This window comes from Mustelus asterias, unplaced genomic scaffold (genome assembly GCF_964213995.1).
Source record: "Mustelus asterias unplaced genomic scaffold, sMusAst1.hap1.1 HAP1_SCAFFOLD_290, whole genome shotgun sequence".
Classification (NCBI taxonomy): Eukaryota; Metazoa; Chordata; class Chondrichthyes; order Carcharhiniformes; family Triakidae; genus Mustelus; species Mustelus asterias.
Genome location: NW_027590255.1, coordinates 475,725 through 491,174, shown reverse-complemented (window position 1 = coordinate 491,174; position 15,450 = coordinate 475,725). Strand labels below are relative to the sequence as shown.

Here is a 15,450-nt window from a genome sequence, read left to right as displayed (position 1 = left end):
AAATTCAGATTTAATGATGAGAACTCAATTTGCAGCTTTCTGGACACAGCAGCACAATAAATTGCATCAGAAGTGGACTACGTGGCCCCTCAAGCCTGCTGCTCCATGCAATAGGATTATGTTTTAGATTCCCAAACCACAGAATCTTTACAAAGCAGTAACAGCCCATGGGCGGCACGGTAGCACAGTGGTTAGCACTGCTGCTTCACAGCTCCAGGGTCCTGGGTTCGATTCCCGGCTTGGGTCACTGTCTGTGTGGAGTTTGCACATTCTCCTTGTGTCTGCGTGGGTTTCCTCCGGGTGCTCCGGTTTCCTCCCACAGTCCAAAGATGTGCGGGTTAGGTTGATTGGCCAGGTTAAAAATTGCCCCTTAGTGTCCTGGGATGCGTAGGTTAGAGGGATTAGCGGGTAAATATGTGGGGATAGGGCCTGGGTGGGATTGTGGTCGGTGCAGACTCGATGGGCCGAATGGCCTCCTTCTGCACTGTAGGGTTTCTATGATTTCTATGATTTGGCCTATCAAGTCTACACTCTCGTATTGAAAATTGCACGCTGTCCAATCCCACTCTACCTCCTCATAGCCCCAGAGACCCGGGTTTAGTCCTGGCCTTTGCTGACTGTGCAGATTTTGCACATTCTCCCCCATGAGTTTCGTCTGGGTGCTCTGGTTCACTTCCATGGTTCAAAGATGTGCAGGTTAGGTGTATTGGCCATGTTAAATGTTCCTTTAATTTCCAAAGATGTGTAAATTAGGCTCTGAATCGTTGCAGTTTTTACACTTACTTTGAAATTTTCTCCTCGTTCTTGATGAACTCATGACTGGAACATGAAAATCTCTATCAATGAATCCCTACATTGCAAAAGATGGCCATTCGGCCCATTGAGTCTGCACTGATTCTCTGACCTGTCCACATAACCTCACATATTTACCCTGTTAACCCTCCTAATCTAAACATACTGGGAGACATAAGGGTAAATTTAGCATGGTAAATCCACTTACCCTATCAATGGAGTGTGGGGGGAAACCAGAGCACCCGGAGGAAAGCCACGTGGACACAGAGAAAATGTGGAAAATACGTAAGTCACTCAAGGCCTGAATTGAACCTGACTCCCTGTCATTCTGCCGCAGCAGTGCGAAAGCCACCCTTCTTTCTCTTCCAAAAGACCATAAGACATAGGAACAGAATGAGGCCACTCAGCCCATCGAGACTGCTCTGCCATTTGTCTCATTCCCATTCTCTTGTCTTTTCCCCATAACCCCTAATCCCCTTATTCATCAAGAATCTATCCATCTCTGTCTTAGAAACACTCAATGACCTGGCCTCCACAGCCTTTTGTGGCAAAGATTTCCACAGATTCGCCACTCTCTGGCTGAAGAAATTCCTCCTCCTCTGTTTTAAAGGATCGTCCCTTTAGTCTGGGGTTGTGCCCTCTGGTTCTAGTTTTTCCTACAAGTGGAAAAATCCTCTCTGTGTCCACTCTATCCAGGCCTCGCAGTGTCCTCTAAGCTTCAATAAGATCCCACTCATCCTTGTGAATTCCAACGAGTACAGACCCAGAGTCCTCAACCATTCTTCATACAACAAGCTCTTCATTCCATGGATCATTCTTGTGAACCTCCTCTGGACCTTTTCCAAGGCCAGCACATCCTTCCTTAGATAAGGGGCCCAAACTGCTCACATTACTCCAAATGGGGTCTGACCAGAGCCTTTGCCAGCCTCAGAAGTACATCCGTGCTCTTGTATTCTGACCCTCTCGACATTGCATTTCCCTTCCTAACTGCCGACTGAACCTGCCTTAAGAGAATCTTGAACAAGGACTCCCAAGTCCGTTTGTGCTTCTGAGTTCCTAAGCATTTCACAATTTAGAAAATAATCTATGCCTCCATTCCTCCTTCCAAACTGCATAACCTCACACTTTTCCACATTGTATTCCATCTGCCACTTCTCTGCCCACTCTCCCAGCCTATACAAATCCTTCTGCAGCACACCTGCTTCCTCAATGCTACCTGTCCCTCTACAGGTCCTCACAGGCTTCTTCCCGTAAGGAAAAATACCCAACTTCTCAATCGATCTTCATTGCTACAAACCTTTATCAATGGAATCATTCATGTGAATATCCTTTGCACTCCCTCCAAACTTCGACAAGTGTGGTGCCCAGCACTGGACTCAGTGCTCCAGGTGAGACCTGTCTAGTGTATTTAAAAGCTCAACATGATCTTCTTATTCGTCTATTTGATCCTCCAATAAAATGTAGGATGCCATTTGCTTTCTTAACTGCTCTCCCAACATGCTCAGCCACCTTTAATGACTTTTGTACTCAGAAACCGAGATCCCTTTTTTCCTGCATTTCCTTAAGAGTTTCTCCATTTATTTCTCCACAATCTGAAAATGAATCAACTCACATTTCTCAGCATTGAACTTCATCTAGTTAGGTGATTGACCCGCACAGGTGCCCGACTGTGGCAAATTGGGGAATTTCGCAGTAACTTCATTGCAATGTTAATGTAAGCCTTACTTGTGACTAATAAACTTTCCTTTAACTTTACTTTTCTGTACTTTTACTTTATCTGCCACTCGTCTGCCCAGAGGACAGCAATAGAAGCGTTCACTCAGCATCTACACATTGTTCTGAGCTCTAGGATCTCTCAGCCTAATTCACTCAGCCTTTCAACATGGAACAACCTCCTCATTCCGGGGGGCAATCCAGTGAACCTTCTCTGTACCGCCTCTAATGCAAGCTTATCTTTTCTCAAATGTGGATACCATAGCTGTTCACAGCATTGCAAATGTGGTCTCCATAAACTCCTGTACAATTGTAGCAAGACACTTTTCTTCATCTACTCCAATTACCTTGCAATAAAAACAAACATGCCATTTGCTTTTGTGATTGCTTTAATGAATAATCCAGATTGTGCTCCGAATTCTCCTCAACATTTTAAATCCGTCACATTTCAACCCCTCCTCAGCTCTGAAGAAGAGTCATAGGCACTGGAAGCATTAACTCTGTTTCTCTCCCGATAGATGCTGCCAGACCTGCTGAGGTTTCTAGCATTTTCTGTTTTATTTCAAATTCCATCTCTCTGCCATCCTCACCTCCTTGTAGAAACATATTTGTAATTTTTTAACTCTCCCATTCGACTTAGGCCACCAACTGTCTTGTCATTTAATCATTGCTGCACTTCTCCTTGTTTAGCAAAGACAAGAGAACAGTTCGCACTCGATTCAGTGATGAGAGATGAATGAGAAATGGTGTGAGGAGTTGTGACAGAAAATCAACATCTCCGACTTCTCCCTGTAATCCTGCACATTCTTCCTTTTCGGAGAACAGTCTAATTCCCTGAGGACGTTTCAATTGAATCTGTATCCACCACACTCTCCAGCAGTGCATTCCACACTTTAAACACTCACTGTGTGAAAAATGTTTTCCTCGTGTTGCTATTCCTTCCTTTGCTCATGATGTTCAATCTGTTCCCTCTCATTCTTCATCATTCCACGAATGGGAACAGTTTGTCCCTATCCACTCTGTCCAGACGTCTCATAACTTTTAATACCTGTAAGTGGAACCCCTGATGGGGTGGTAAGATTTTTAAACCAGTCGACATTAAGACATTGATAAAACTAGCAGCGTTCAGTTAAATGACTTTTAAATACATTTATGAGCTAACAAGAAGCAATGTGAGATGCAGTAATTGATTCAACCGAGTAATTATGATTGTAAAACACACATGCTGATATTTTGAATGGATTATTATTGACTTTAAGGAAGTTAACAGTTGGCAGTAAACCAATCTCGAAACATTAGCTCATTTCACTCCTTACAGATGCTGCCTGACCGGCAGAGATTTTCCAGTATTTTCTCTTTTGGTTTCAGATGACAGCACCCGCAGTAATTTGCTATTATTTTAGAGTTGTACTGTTGCACCTCATTTAGAGTTGTAGGACTGAGAAACTCACTAATGAAATTGATTAGATACTTTGGAACTGTTTTCCTTTTACTTTTCATTGTCTCTCTATAATTTTCCCACCAGAATGAATCACTTCACAATTCTCAGCGTTGAATTTCATCTATAAATTGTCCACTCATTCTGTCAACTTGTCCATGTCCTTTTTGAAGTTTCACACTATCCTTCTCACAGTTCACAATGCTTCCAAGTTTCACATTATCCACAAGTTCTGAAGTTGTGCCCTGTGCACCATTACCTCTGTCACTAATAGATCCTGGTGCATGTTCACAGTGTCTACACCTTGTGTGCATACCAAACTGGTTTGGGGCTTATAAAAGAAAAGAGGAGCCAATGCAGATACCTGTCTGCATATTCCACGTAAATGTTGCAGAATTGTAGTCAAGTGGTTTTGTTATCATTGTTAATAGGAAGTAGCAGAGAATGGTTTTGATCCATCGACCTCTGAGCTTTGGGCCCAGCACGCTTCAACTGCCCCACTTCTGCTACGTCAAGTCCAGCTTCACCTATCCACCCCCCCCCCCCGCCTCCGCCCCTCCCCCCTGCTCCCACTCCCCGTCCCCCCTCCTCCCCTTCCCCCTCACCCTCCCCTGTCCCCCCCTCCCCCGCTCCCCCTCACTTCTCGCCCTCCCTCCTCCCCCTCCCTCCTCCCCCTCCCTCCTCCCCCTCCCTCCCTCCCTCCTTCCCTCCCCCTCCCCTCCCCTCCCTATCCCCCTCCCCCTCCCCCTCCCTCTCCCCCTCCCTCCCCCCTCCCCCCTCCCCCTCCCTCTCCCTCTCCCCCTCCCCCTCCCTCTCCCCCTCCCCCTCCCTCTCCCTCTCCCCCTCCCTCTCCCCCTTCCTCTTCCCCTTCCCCCCTCCCCGTCCCCCTTCCCCCTCCTCCCTCCCCCCTCTCCACCTCCCCCTCCCTCTCCCCCTCCCTCTCCTCCCCATCTCCGCTGCGTTTCAATGTAGCCAGTCAGATATTAACTTCCACGTTGTAGTTTAACACCAGCACCAGTGTCAGGAGGCTCAGTCTGGACACAAAATTCCACTGCATAGCACCAAGACTGAAGGGACAGAGAAATACACGCACAAAAACAGCAAAAGAGGTTGTTTGTACACGTGTATGGACGGTCACGGAATTGATCACTGATGTTTTAAATGCGTTTTCTCGTGTAAATATGTTTGTAAATATAATTCCTGCTGTGTAACTGTGCTCTCTGTTGTTCAAAGATGTTCACTGTTGTTGTGCAAAGTATTTCACTCTTTTTCCTGCTGTGCTCTATGACTTAGAGATTTACAGCATGGAAACAGCCCCATCGGCCCAACTTGTCCATGCCGTCGAGTTTTTTTACCACCGAGCTATTCCCATTGCTCATGTTTGCCCCATATCCCTCCACACCCACCTTACCCATGTAACTGTCTCAATTGTTGTTGAGAGATGATTTCTGCTGTTGTGCAAAATGCTCCCCTGTTGTTGTAAATGTGTTTCAGGCTGTGTAAATGTTTTTTTTTTCTGTTCTTTTAATATGTCCCCTGCTCTGCAAACGTGTTCTCTATTGTGTAAGAAGATTCTCCGTGAAGATGTTTCTGTCAGTAAATTTTTGTATGTTGTGTTAAGATTTTCCCTGTTTAGTGTAAAACTCTTGCATATAAAAGTGATTCACTGCAGATCGAGGTTTTTTGGGGAAAAGAGAAGCCGATGTAAATACCTGTCTGCATCCTGCACCGAAAAGTCACAAACGTTGTTGTCGAGTCGTTTCATTATTAGTGATAATAGGAATAGCAGAAGATGGTTTCGATCCATCGACTTTTGGGCCCAGCACGCTTCCACTGCGCCACTCTGCTACGCCAAAGGCTGCCTGTCTATCAATGTAGTCAGGCAGATTTTCGCCCCTGTACTGTTTAATACTAGTTCCAGTGTCAGGAGGCTCAGCCCCTGCATCACACCCAGAATACAACAGAGAAAAACACACAATAGCAGTAAGCTAAATTGTCTGGACATATAACGACAGACAAAGGCGATGGGAAACCGCATGACACGGAATCTATCACTATATTTCAAGGAATTTTCTGTTGCAAATACATGTTTGCAAATATATTTCCTCCTGTGTAACTGTGCTCTCTGATGTTGAGAGGTGTTTTCTGCTGTTGTGCAAAATGCTTCCCTGATGCTGTCAATGTCTTTCTGATTGTATAAATACGGTCCATCTTGTGTAATTTTTAAAAAATGCTTTGTTATTATATGCCCTGCTCTGTAAACGTGTTCCCTGTTGTGTGAAAATATTCTCCGTGAAGATGTTTTCTGTTCGGCAGAAAGTTAATTATCTGGTCTCATGATGTTCCATATTGGGTTAAAATGTCGCATGTTGTGTGAAGATGTTTTCTGTTCTTGTATAAAACACTGGTTAAACTGCAACTGGATAACGATCGCCCAATTTCGACTGCATTTTACCCTCTGTTAGTGAATGTGATTTGCGGATTCATATTGTATCCAACACAGGCACGTGAGTGAGATTTGTTCTGTATCTGTCTGTCTCCAGTTGTAGTTGCGAGTTTTTTTTTTGTTTTATTCATTTCGAGAGGGCATCACTGACGAGGCCAGCATTCATTGCCAATCTCTAACTGACCTTAAGAAGGTGGTGGTTTGCTGCTTTATTGAACTGCTGCAGTCCCTGAGGTGTCGGTACAGCCACAGTGCTGTTAGCCAAACAGTCTTTCAGGATTTTGCCACTGCGACAGTGAAGGAGCCGCAATGTATTTCCAAGTCAGGACGGTGAGTGCCTTGAGGGGGAGTTTGCAGTGCTGGTGTTCCCATGTATTTACTGCTGCTGTCCTTCGAGATGGTAGAGGTGGTGGGTTGGTGGGTGCAGTCTAAGAAGAGGAGATGAAGAAATATTGTTCCCATTGCCAGAGGAGAGAAGGATGGTTTTTAATGTGCTGAGTGTTTAGAACCTGGAATGCACTGCCTGGGCTGGGGGGGGGGGGGGGGGTGGTCGACGCAGCATCAAATCCGGGTTGTCAAGGGAGAATGGGATCAGCACCTGAAGTGAAAGGATTTCCAGGGTTTTGAGGCAAGGACTTGGAAAGGGATGAGCTGAGATGTTCTTGTACAGCCCAGCATACAGGCAAAGGGCCGAATGCTCTCCCTCTCTCTGTTGTATCCATTCTAAGATTCTATATGTATGATGTTGGACTCATTCTGTATCGCTCTCTCTCTATCTGAGAAACTTAGCAAATCTGTACATTTTCTACCCGGAAGATACCTAATTGAAACTGGGCCTTTTGTTCTAATTAGTATATGATTCCACACGGTCCTCTACTCAAAATCTTCAACGGAACATCATCTGCTTACCTCTGAAATTCATTCTCCAACGTCTCATTACCTCGATTGCCCTTTAGTACATCTGTGCTAGTCGATTCAAATGCTTCAGGTAATACCAAATTCGAAGTTATAGTACAAAGAACAAAGAAAATTACAGCACAGGAAGAGGCCCTTCAGCCCTCCAAGCCTGCACCGACCATGCTGCCCGACTGAACCAAAAACCCCTACCCTTCCGGGGACCATATCCCTCTATTCCCATCCTATTCATGTATTTGTCAAGACGCCCCTTAAAAGTCACTACCATATCCGGTTCCACTACCTCCCTCGGCAATGAGTTCCAGGCACCCACTACTCTCTGTGTAAAACATCTGCCTCGTGCATCTCCTTTAAACCTTGCCCCTCGCATCTTAAACCTGTGCCCCATAGTAATTGACTGTCCCACCCTGAGAAAAAGCTTCTGACTATCCACTCTATCCATGCCTCTCATAATCTTGTAGACTTCTATCAGGTCGCCCCTCAACCTCCGTCGTTCTAGTGAGAACAAACCAAGTTTCTCCAACCTCTCCTCATAGCTAATGCCCTCCATACAAGGCAACATCCTGGTAAATCTTTTCTGTATCCTCTCCAAAGCCTCCACATCCTTCTGGTAGTATGGTGACCAGAATTGAACAAGTGCGGCCTAACTAAGGTTCCATAAAGCTGCAACATGACTTGCCAATTTTTAAACTCAATGCCCCGGCTGATGAAGGTAAGCATGCTGTATGCCTTCTTGACTACCTTCTCCACCTGCATTGCTACTTTCAGTGACCTGTGTACCTGATCCCTTTGTCTATCAATACTCATAAGGGTTCTGACATTTACTGTATATTTACTATCTGTATTAGACCTTCCAAAATGCATTACCTCACATTTGTCCGGATTAAACTCCATCTGCCATCTCTCCGCCCAAGCCTCCAACTGATCTATATCCTGCTGTATCCCCTGATTGTCCTCATCGCTCTCCGCAAATCCACCAACCTTTGTGTCGTCCGCAAACTTACGAATCAAACCAGTTACATTTTCCTCCAAATCATTTATATATATTACAAACAGCAAAGGTCACAACACTGATCCCTGAGGAACGCCACTTTCCACTGCTACCCTCTGTCTTCTTTGACCAACTACATGTCGGTCAACAGCGACAGTTAATGTGCATTTTTTCCCGCGCTACTACAGTTCTGTATTGCGGCCAGTGGATGTCAGCACACTCTGGTCGACTGAAGTTCAGACATCAGAGAGGGACACAACAGACAAGAATTGTTCACATTATATTGAACCCGGGACGGAGGAATTTAGAAATACTAAATCTGTTGGCCGTATCTTTTTGAAATCTACCAGTACGCTGCTTTCCTCTGTAATGAAATTAAATCATTTAAATTATAAAAATCAGTAAGGCTATGCTTTTTACGGAATGTATTAGTGCCGGTTGGCATTATGTTTTGAACGTAGTGGCATTTTGAATCACTGTTGTTTAGGATAGTAAGAATTGAATATCCAGCCTGCAGTCTGCATTGCACCTTTTGCTTGTACAGTGAGCATTAAACGTTTAGCACTCCCACTTTCCTATGTATCTTCATCCGACAACATTTCCCTGCCCCGTCTCACAAGGCAGTCAACGTCGCACCTCCACTTTGTCTTTTGCCCTTGGGAGGCTTATCGTGCCCAGTCCCCATGTGTTTCACTTTGCTCAGTTATATTGCCCAGATTGCATACAGTTCCAACTTTTCTATTCTCCATTAATAATAAATGAATAAATAGGACTATCCCTTGATTAAACACTGTAAGCTTTTTGCGGGTGAGTTTCATGAAGTGCTGTGTGTGATGCCCGCCTTTATGCTTCTGTACAAATTCAGTCAAAGGAAAATTATCCAAATGTATCTTCAATTCTCCTTCTCACTCACAAAGAACTGAATGGGTTATAGATACAGTTTCAATTGCAGCTTTAAAAGATAGAGAATGGATTTACAAATTTAAAATCCAAGGGCGACATCAATGCCTGGAGTGGTTTTCAGGCTGTGGCCACTAGAATAACAATGCGCATTGTCAATTTGGATTATTCAAAATCATAGAATGGCCCATCCATTGTGGATGAAAGGAAACTTTAAACTGTGCAGCTGTGCTGTGCTTCAGGAATTTGTTTTCCAGAAATCTCCATTAATCAAAAGTTTTGCCTCATCCGCTGAGCACTTCCAGCATTTTCTGTTTTTGTTTCAGATTTCCAGCTTCCAGCTTTGCGTTGTGTTCTGTGCACATGTTTTACTGGAACAGGGAACAGGTTCTGATCAGCCCTGTGGCAGATAGAGTAGAATGTGTCTCCCGACTATCAAGCCTGCGAGATTTGACTCCAAGCTGTACAGGAGAATGAGGAAGAGAGAGAGGGAGGATCATTCTGTGATGGACACATTTCCTGTATAAAGGTGTGTATTTCCACAACTGTCTCAACAGACATAAGATGTTCCAACACGAGTTGCAATCAATGAAGTTCCTCTGAACAGTTCTTGACGTTTTAACTCCGAGATTGGTGAAAATGCGAATCGTTTCTACGTTGTCAAAAATCCATATATGGACAAGTAAAGTAAACTTCCGTCACGCAGCTCTGTGGCGCAATAGAAGGCGCGTTGGGTTTCTACATGATAGCAAGTTAGCCATTCAAAGGTTGTGGTTTCGAGACCCACCAGCGTTGGAGTTTGGGTCAGATTAATGGCAAACAGTTAGCTGCTTCAATGATGTGATTCAGCTTCGGCACCGACATTTCCTGCTCTGCCAACTCTCCACGCTCTTTCTGTTGCCTCGGCTCCCAGGGAAACCACTAACTCGAGAATAAATCACAAACCCCGGGGGCTTTCTTTAAGTTTGATACAACGTTCGCTGGTTGGGTTAGAAATAGTATCATCTTTTTCAATTAGATATTTCACTTCTTTTGGAAGATAAAGAGGATTAAAGAACACACAAACGCAACAACAACTTACAAATAACTACAATCAATAAATGAATATCAGTGCCCTGCAACCTGGTGGTGTTATTCTGGTGTGTCTGCTGCGCTTGTCCTTCCAGGCTGTCGTAGTCATTGGTTTGGAAGCTGCTGGCAAAGGAACCTTGCTGAGTTGCTGCAGTGCATCGTGTAGATGGTGCACACTGCTGTAGTGGAGGGAGTGAAGTTTTATGCGTGGGAAGCGAATGAAGTGGGATGCTTTGTCCTGGATGGTGCTCAACTTCTGTAGTGCTGTTCAAGCTGCATTCACCCAGGCAAGATATCTCAGGAAACCAAGTGCTCCTGTTTACTCCCACAGTCCAAAGATGAGCAAGTTGGGTGGATTGGCCATGCTAGATTGCCCCTTGATCCCGAAGGTGTTTGTATAGGTAGATTAGCGGGGTGGATGCGTGGCGACGCGGGGATAGGTCCTGTGTGCGATTCTCTGTTGGAGAGTCGGTACAGACTCGATGGGCAGAATGGTCTCCTTCAGCACTGTTTGGATTGTATGATTGTAAGGCCAATCGCCTGTGTTAGAAATCCCCTGAGAAAAAAAAATGGAAAGTTGTATTTGTAGAATTTACAGCATTGGCTTTATTGCAGATTATTGTTTTTCTGCAAAATGATGAAAATACCTGATCGAGTAAATAAATAGTAGATATATTTGTGGGGAGTCTCGAAATATGTTTTTGTTTCATCTTTGTAGATCATCCACTGTAAAGGTAAAGACAATATTGACTAGCAAGGATGGGACATTGTGACTTGCACAATTGCACTGATCACTTGAAAGGACTCAAGGCTCTCGCTGGGATTTGAAACCGAGATCTCCTGTTTACTAGGCTTGTGCATTGCTCTATTTGCTCAAGTCAACAAAGACCCAATTCCCGCCCTACGTGTTCCTTGCAAGAAGGTGCTAAGATTGAGAGGTCTGAGTAACGTGAACTATGCAATTGGAGGCTTTCATCCTGGCAACAGGAATATTTCTCCACAGCTGCTTTCGGAGCTGCTGAATATTTCCAGCATTTCCTGTTTCAGATTTTGTGCCTTCATTACAGGAGTTAATTTACTGACAACACAAAACTTGTCTCTTGGACACAGCACCAGACAGAGCTTTTCTGTGATGTTCACACAGACAAGTTCACCCTTCACTTTCCGACACACGTACTTCAAAATCGGCTGCTTTCACACTGAGCACCCTGCAGCATTGCCTTCAAACCTCACCCCACCCTCCACCTGCACACCAGATTCTCAGTGGTACAAGTGTATCTGAGGAATTCACACAGACCAAGGGATCACCATGTTTATGAGGGAATATAAAGGATTAATCCATACTCACAAACAGGCTGATTATGTGAGAATCTCTCTCTCTCTCTCACACACACTCACACCGCCATGGCAGTTGGTGAAATTTGACATCAATAAAAACATCTGGAATTAAAAGTCCAATGACCACGAATCGATTTTCATAAAATAACACAGCTGGTTCACTAACGTCCTTTAAGGAGTGATTTTTTTTTAACCTGGTCTGGACCGACATGTGGCCCCCGACCCACAGCAATGTGGTTGACTCGAAGCTGCCCCCTGAGGTCACCTATCAAGCCGCTCAGTTCAAGGACAATTTAAGATGGGCAATAATTGCGGGCCCAGCCAGCGACACCCACATCCCAGGAATGAATAAAGAAAATTAATCAGTGATTCAAAATGAGGGGATACAGAAAGTCAGTTGCAGTATCAAAAATTGACAGATACAGTCTTAATTTATAAATTATTTTACAGTTCCGGAAGCTGACAGTCAAAATAAGTCACTTGTACACGCACAGTTCAGCTGAAAGAATCAGAAAGATCTCAATCCTCATTGAGCAGCAGATAATGCAAAGCGCAGCATTCCTTCTGGTTGCATCACAGCTTGCTATGGCTCCTGCTCTGATCAAGACCGCAAAAAAACTACAAAGTGGCGTGAAAGAAGCCAGTCCATCACGCAAACCAGCCTCCCATCTATTGACACTTCCCGCTGCCTTGGAAAAACAGCCAGTTTAATAATGGAGCGACGCACTCTGGACATGCTCTCTTCCATCGGCTTCCGTCGAGAAAAAGCGACAAAAGTCTGAGGACAGGCACTAACCAACTAAAGAACAGTTTCTTCCTTGCTGCCATCAGAATTTTGATTGGACTTATCTTGTATTAATTTGATCTTTCTTTACACGTTGCTGTGACTGTAACACTACATTGTGCACTCTCTCCTTTCCTTTTAAATGTATGGTATGCTTTGTCTGCATAGCATGCAATGAACATTACTTTTTACTGTCTATTAATGCATGTGACAATTATAAATCAAATCAAATAAAATCAAAGAATATGACACAGATATAAAGGTAAAGTCTCCGTTGTTGCCAATGCCCAGAGGCTGCTTTCCCCCTCAATGGGGAGAGCTTACTGGTGGTGATTTAGCCCAAGGGTTACCACACCTCATGCGGAGGGGCAATGCTGGGAATATCTAATGTGCGATCTAATAATACATCTGGATTTTGTTTGCAATAAATTTGTATCAACAAGTTGATTTCATTTTTAATTCTGAGGATAATGTCCGACTATAACAACCTGTCCTGCCACCTTCAATGATTTATACACAGGTTCACACATTTCCCTCTTTCCCTGCATCCCGATTTGGAATTATACCCTTTATTTTATATTGTCTCTTTGCGTTCTTCCCATCAAAATGAATCACTTCATTCTTCATCTGCCATATGCCCCCCTCCCCCCCCCCCCCGCACCGCCCCCCGCCCCCCCCCCCCCCCCCCCCCCCCCCATTCCACCAACCTGTCTGTGTCCTTTCGGAGTTCTACTGGAATTTCTGTAGCTCTTTTAACAACCACAGGACTTCCCAAAACATTTCACTGAGTTTTTGAACTGTCTGTTCGACGACGTCAGAAATAACCATGTGTGGATTCGGAATAACGGCTCCTGGTGTGGCTTTGTGGCGCAACCCATAGCGTGTCATGGTTTGGTCAGACATTCAAAGGTAAAGTTTAAAGAAATCAGCTGTTCATAAATTTGCAGGCGGTTACAGCTGCGATGGTCGAGTGGTTAAGGCGTTGCATTTGAAATCCAATGGGGTTTCTTCGCGTAGTTTCAAACCCGAATAACAGCGAGTGTGTTTGAAGCTGCTTATTCTCTTTGATCACTTCCAGAGGGTTGTTCACTGCCTGAAAAAATGATCGCTATTCCTATTGTATTTCGTGAAGGTATCGACGAAATATTAACTGAAATGTTGGAAAAGAAGACAATGAGAAGATCTATTTGATTTCTATCTTTTGGGAGCCGATCGTGGCTCTGGGAGAGGAAGGGATGAGGGCAGGGGTGAGGGCAGAGGTGCGGGAGATAAATGGGACATGGTTGAGCGCCCAGTCAAACACCGAGGGTGGGGGTGGAGTCACCCTGGTTTCAGGAAGCTGGAGTCCATATCAGGAGCGCTGCTTTGGAAAGAGGCATCAGGGGAACAAATGCGACTGAGGTTCAGAAGCTAGGAGAATGGGGATGGCGTCCTTACAGGGAGCGGGGAATGAGGATCTGTACTCGACGTGTGAGTCAATAGGGTTTTAATTACAGGTGGTCAGTCTGTGTAGAATTGAAGACAGAGAGGTCAAGGAAGGGTAGGGAAGTGTGAGAGATGGACCATGTGAAGGTGCGACTGTAGAAATTGGAAGGAAAGCAGCTATTTTTTGTCGAGGTGCAGACGAGAGCAGGATGCGGCACCGATAGTCATCGATGCAGCGGAAAAAGAGATGATTGTTGGGGGCGGAGGGGGGGTGGTTGGGGGGTGGGGGGGGGGTGGGGGTGGGGGGGGTGGGGGTGGGGTGGAGGGGGTTGGGGGGGGGGCGGTTGGGGGGGAGGCGAACGAACAGAACTGAATAAGGAATTTTCCACAAATTCCGCAAACGGGCAGCTCTGCATGACCGTAGACTAGCGGGTAAAGCGATTAATTTCGCGAATGTACATGCTGGTATCTAACGATTGGTAAGGGAATTAAGGGTTATGGGGATCAGGCGGGTAAGTGGTACTGATCCACGTCAGATCAGCCATGATCTTATTGAATGGCGGGGCAGGCTCGAGGGGCTAGATGGCCTACTCCTGCTCCTATTTCTTATGTTCTTATGATTGCAGGTTCGAATCCGGTCTCTTTATACAGAAATCTGGTGGAACCTCCTGAAAACCGAGCTCTCGCCCGTTAACTGAAATCCACCGTTAGTTCCAAACAGAATTACTTTCCTTGTAACTTTGTTCATTTGATTCTCACTTATCTTAGTATTATTAGATCAGAACTATTCCACAATGTATGTTTGATCTGGATGAATTGGTAATGTTCCAAACGAGAACAAAATGCTTTGTATCGATCGACTAATTGAAATTCTGTGGCGGGAATTCTAATCTCCTCAGGAAGAGGTTTAATGCTGAGCTGAATGAACTGCTTCCGGATATCAGAAGGACGTATTTTACGCAGAGGGTGGTGGGGCCTGGAATGCGCTGCCAGGCAAGGTGGTGGAGGCGGACACATTGGGAACGTTTAAGACTTATCTAGATAGCCACATGAACGGAGTGGGATTGGAGGGATACAAAAGAATGGGCTAGTTTGGACCAGGGAGCGGCGCGGGCTTGGAGGGCCGAAGGGCCTGTTCCTGTGCTGTATTGTTCTTTGCTCTTTGTTCTTTCTTTTTGTTTACAGGGATGAAAGGTGATGTCACTGGGCTGGTAATCCAGAGGCCCGCGCTAATCTTTGGGGACACGGAGTAAATCCCACCATGGCAGCTGGTGAAATTCAAATTCACTGATTTAACACATAGGCACATGGATAGAAAACAGAAACAGGAGTAGGCCATTCGGCCCAAACAAAGCTGGAATTGAAAGCAAGCCGCAGAAATGGCGGCCTTGAAATTTCCGTCGATTGTTTTCCCACAGAAAACATCTTCACAGAACAACAGAGAACATTTCACACCAAAGGAAAACTTCTGCTCAAAACGGAACATATTTACAAACCGGGAACACATTTAAAGAACAGGGAAGAATTTGTCAGAACCACAGTGAAGATCTGTCAACGACAGAGTCACAGTTCCAAACAGAGAGAACAGTTTCCCAGCAGAGAGCACAGTTACACAACAGGAAATACATTTCAAAACA

The 15,450-nt window shown here is 45.0% G+C and overlaps 1 protein-coding gene across 1 annotated transcript in view; it reads right to left on the bottom strand.

Moving 5' to 3' along the window:
• The window catches only part of LOC144486124 (histone H2AX-like), a 216,899-nt gene that overhangs the window by 58,397 nt on the left and 143,052 nt on the right, over positions 1 to 15,450 (bottom strand). The window lies entirely within an intron of this gene.